This window comes from Arachis ipaensis, chromosome B2 (assembly GCF_059453495.1).
Source record: "Arachis ipaensis isolate K30076 ecotype BB chromosome B2, ASM5945349v1, whole genome shotgun sequence".
Lineage (NCBI taxonomy): Eukaryota > Viridiplantae > Streptophyta > Magnoliopsida > Fabales > Fabaceae > Arachis > Arachis ipaensis.
Genome location: NC_142437.1, coordinates 76,510,633 through 76,515,725, shown reverse-complemented (window position 1 = coordinate 76,515,725; position 5,093 = coordinate 76,510,633). Strand labels below are relative to the sequence as shown.

Sequence of the window (5,093 nt, the reverse complement as noted above, 5' to 3'; positions counted from 1 at the left end):
GTTTTAATTGAAAACATGTTTCTTTGGACTTATCTTTGCTAATATTAATGCTCTGTTATTACCATTAGATGCCTTGATATGTGTGTTAAGTACTTTCAGAGATTACAGGGCAGGAATGGTGCAGAGGATGGAAAGGAAGCATGCAAAAGTGGAAGGAATACAAGAAGTTGAAGAAATTGCTAAGTTGTCCAGCCTGACCTCTTCGCACTCAAACGGCTATAACTTTAGCTACAGATGTCCAAATGACGCGGTTTTAGTTGCGTTGGAAAGCTAACGTCCGGGGCTTCGATTTGATATATAATATGCCATAGTTTCCCTGACGCTAGGTGACGCGACCGCGTGACCCATGCGGCCGCGTCGCAGTGACAAAAATCAGCGTGTTTGAATTCGCAACCAGCGAATTCTGGGCTGTTTCTGACCCAGTTTGCGGCTCAGAAAACACAAATTAGAGGCTATAAAGTGGGGGAATGCATCCATTCATCAACAAGCTTTCATATTCACAATTTTAGGAGTTGATGTATTTTTAGAGAGAGAGGTTCTCTCCTCTCTCTTAGGATTAGGATTTAGGATTTCTCTTAGTTTTAGGAGTGCCTCTAAATCCCAGGTTCAATGTTCTTTTACTTTATATTTATCTCTTATTTTTAGATACTTTAATGCTTATATTAGTTATGTTGCCTATTTGGCTTATGCTACATTCATGTTATGATTTTCTTTGAATTAATATTATTTGAGGTATTTCAGTTATTATTGCTTTCTTTTATTTACATGATTATTGCTTCCCATCTGAAGGCATTTTTATTCCAGTAGATTTACTTTTTCCCTTTTGGTTTTGGTTAAGAAATCAGTAACTCAGGAGTTATCCAATTCAACAGCATAATTGATAATTGTTATCTTGCCAATTGAATTGAACTTCAATAATCCCAATCTTTTCTTAGGAAATAAATAGGATTCGAAGATCAAACCAATTTATCCCTTGAACTTCCTTTGCTTTAATAAAGGTTAACTAAGTGGAATTAAGATTCAACTTCCATTATTATTGATAAGGATAACTAAGTCTGGACTTCTAATTTCTCATACCTTGCCAAAAGTTTATTTTACAGTTATTTATTTATTTTATTTGTCATTTAAATATATCTGTGCTCATTGCCCAAGCTCCAAAAATCTCCAATTTACAAAACTCATAACCAATAATAAGAACATACCTCCCTGCAATTCCTTGAGAAGACGACCCGAAGTTTAAATACTCGGTTATCAATTTTAAGGGGTTTGTTACTTGTGACAACCAAAACTTTTGTAAGAAAGGTTGATTGCTTGGTTTAGTAACTATACATACAATGAGAGTTTATTATAACTTCTAAACCATCAATCTTCCGATTCTTTCAGCGTGCGCGTGCCTGACGCGTACGCGTGGGTTGGAGTCTGCACAAGGACGCGTGCGCGTGACACACCAAAACGACCAGCGACGCGCACGCGTGACTGACGCGTAGGCGTGACATGCGTGATCTGCAGAAATAACAGAAAATGTTGGGGGCGATTTCGGGCCGAGTTTTGACCCATTTTTTGGCCCAAAAATACAAAATAGAGCCAGGAAACCTGCAGAGACTCAACACACATTCTCATTAGCATAGTTTTAGGTTTTTAGATCTGAATCTAGAGAGAGAACTACTCTTCCTCTAGGTTTTCTTTACGTTCATAGTTCTATAGTTTTATGTTTTTGCTTTGGATATTGAAGAGTCATCACTTCCGTTGAAGATACTATTCTAGTTTGTTTCCTTACTCTTTTATTTATTCCATATTCTTAATTCTTGTTTAAAGTTACAATTGGATTATTTTCATGGATTGTTAATGAAAAGGATTACTTTTAGTTTTAATTAATTTGTAGTTATTGTCTATCATGTCTTTCTTTTATTCCCTTTTTAATTCTATGTAAGTAATTTTCATGTCAATGGAGTAGATTCCCAACTTGACATGGGGGTTGATTAAAAGGAGGCACTTGAGTTGGAATGCTTAAGTGATTAGTTAAATTGGAAGTTGTTGGCTAAATTCTGTATTTACTAACGCTAGACCTTCCCAAGGGAGAGGACTAGGATTTGCAAATAAGAGTTAGCTCAATCACTTGACTTTTCTTTATTTAGTAAGGGTTAACTAAGTGAAAACAACAACCTCTTTATACTACACTTGAGAGAATTCCAACAAGGATAGAACTTCCAATTAATCATTCCCCCAGTCAAGGCTTTTTATTTTGAATAATATAAATTCCTTTTAATTTTCATTGTACTTAATTACAATTATTTATTTTCTGTCATTCAACTCTCAAAATTCTCGGAAAACTCCTGATTAATAACTTAGCACCCTTTCTAGCAACTCGTTGGGAGACGACCTGGGACTCATACTCCCAGTATTTTTATTCTAAATTTTTGTGACAACCTTTCTAAATTGATAAGGCAGATTTTTGCTGGTTAAAGGCTATACTTGCAACGCTGTTCTTATATTATAATCTCTTAATTGGTCTAATTTCTGCCACGCATCAATTTTTGGCACCGTTGCCAGGGAGTTGCAATTGTGTGCTAAATTATTAATTAGTGTACATATTTTTATTTTATTTGCATATTTTATTTTATTTTATTATCATGAGCTGTATGTTTCTTTCATTGAATGACGCGTTCGTTGCCTGATCCGAGCTTAGCCGCATTTGATCCTGAAATTGAAAGAACTATTTCACGTATTAGGTGAGCTCGGTGTCGGTTAGCCTCTGAGGGTGGTAAAGTGATTGTTATCAATTCACCAGTCTCATCTGAGGGCGAATCTGAACCGCCATCTGAGGAAGAAACAAGCTCCTTTACTACTGATTCAGTTGATTCACGTGCAGATAACATGGAAGCACCTAGGAGGATTACTCTCCAGGAAGCTGGAGCCCTAGATTTTACACTGCAGCCGTATCAAGTGCATCATCCAACTCTGGCTACAGATTTTGAGATGAAGACTGCACTAATCAACTTGATGCCTAAGTTTCATGGCTTACCTGCTCAGGAGCCCATCAAGCACCTCAGGGATTTCCAGACAGCCTGTTCTACTGTTAGGTGTCATGGTGCAAATAAAACTTCTATTCTGTTAACCGCCTTCCCGTTTTCTCTTGAGGGAAAAGCAAGGGAGTGGTACTACTCCCAACCTGAAGCAACTGTCACCAACTGGGATACGCTCAGGAGAAAATTCTTGGAAAAATACTTTCCAGCTGAAGTTATAGATAGATTGAGGAAAGAGATTTCCTGCATTGTACAAGGTGAATCAGATACTCTCTATGAGTACTGGGAGCGCTTTAAGAACCTTCTGGACGCATGCCCCCATCACATGATTGACAGGCTAGTGTTGATCAGCTACTTCACTCAAGATATGAAGCCTCGGGATAAGACTACACTACATGACAGTCTATGGTTTGTTTTGTGTAGACTTGTTTCAAGGGTCAATTTTGGGCTTCTATGAGGAGTACGCAAAGGAGTGAGAGTATGCATGCATTCTTTGATAGATACTTACATTGCAAGACTATCTTGGTGTAGTTCGTCCACGAGTTCAACAATGTTCTTGGAAACAAGCAGCAGAAGGAACTGGAGGACGATGTTGTAGACTCAAGAGGAGTAATCCCATGTGCAACTAGCTCAGCCATTGAGAGATAATTTCAACAAGAGTACTGGTGCACGTTGTGATTTAAGAAACTTGGTATGGCGAAATAGTGATTTCAACACTTCTTCACAACTCCGATGCAACTAACCAGCAAGTGCACTGGGTCGTCCAAGTAATACCTTACGTGAGTAAGGGTCGATCCCACGGAGATTGTTGGCTTGAAGCAAGCTATGGTCATCTTGTAAATCTCAGTCAGGTGGATTAAAATGGTTATGGGATTTTGATACTTAAATTATAAATAAAACACAAAATAAGATAGAAATACTTATGTAATTCAATGGTGGGAATTTCAGATAAGCGTACGGAGATGCTTTGTTGCTTCTGAACCTCTGCTTTCCTATTGCCTTCTTCCAACCATGCGTTACCTCCTTCCATGGCAATCTGTATTGATCCTCTCGAATAAAAACAAATCCATATGCGCTATCACCGCACAACTAATCATCTGTCGGTTCCCGCTAGCGTCGGAATATGACCATTGTCCTTTTGCACACTGTCACTTGTGCCTCACATTCGCAGGTTTGAAGCTCGTCGCAGTCATCCCTTCCCAGATCCTACTCGGAATACCACAGACAAGGTTTAGACTTTCAGGATCTCAGGAATGTTGCCAATGGTTCTAGCCTATACCATGAAGACTCTGATCTCACAGAATGGAATGCTCTGTTGTTAGGAAAGGCAACCATGCGTCATGAACTAGGAGGCCAAGAGATATACACTCAAGCTATTGCATATAGAACGGAAGTGGTTGTCAGGTACGCGTTCATAAGTGAGAATGATGATGAGTGTCATGGGTCAACACATTCATCAGTTTGAAGTGCGAGTGAATATCTTAGAGAAGAAGTAGGCGTGAATTGAATAGAAAAACAATAGTACTTGTATTAATTCATGAAGAACAGCAGAGCTCCAAACCTTAATCTATGGGGTGTAGAAACTCCACCGTAGAAAATACATAAGTGAAAGATCTAGGCATGGCCATGAGGCCAGCCCCCAAACGTGAACATACAAGTTCCAAAGATCAAAATACAATAGTAAAAGGTCCTATTTATAGTGAACTAATGGCCTAGGGTTTACAGAAATAAGTAAATGATGCAAAAATCCACTTCCGAGGCCCACTTGGTGTGTGCTTGGGCTGAGCATTGAAGCTTTCACGTGCATAGACTATTCTTGGAGTTAAACACCAGCTTTGGTGCCAGTTTGGGCATTTAACTCTAATTTTGGTGCCAGTTTGGGCGTTTTACGCCAGAATTCCTTGGGCTGACTTTGAACGCCAGTTTGAGCCATCAAATCTCGGGCAAAGGATAGACTATTATATATTGCTGAAAATTCCAGGATGTCTACTTTCCAACGCAATTGAGAGCGCGCCGATTGGGCTTCTGTAGCACCAGAAAATTCATTTCAAATGCAGCAGGGTCAGAATC

General features: G+C 39.0%; 1 non-coding gene across 1 annotated transcript; it reads right to left on the bottom strand.

The window, feature by feature from the left end:
• Window positions 1–3,246: 3,246 nt before the first annotated feature.
• Window positions 3,247–3,350, bottom strand: LOC148574455 (small nucleolar RNA R71). Its single transcript, XR_015906291.1, has one exon. It is a non-coding gene; the product is annotated as a small nucleolar RNA R71 (small nucleolar RNA).
• Between the last annotated feature and the right edge of the window lie 1,743 nt (window positions 3,351–5,093).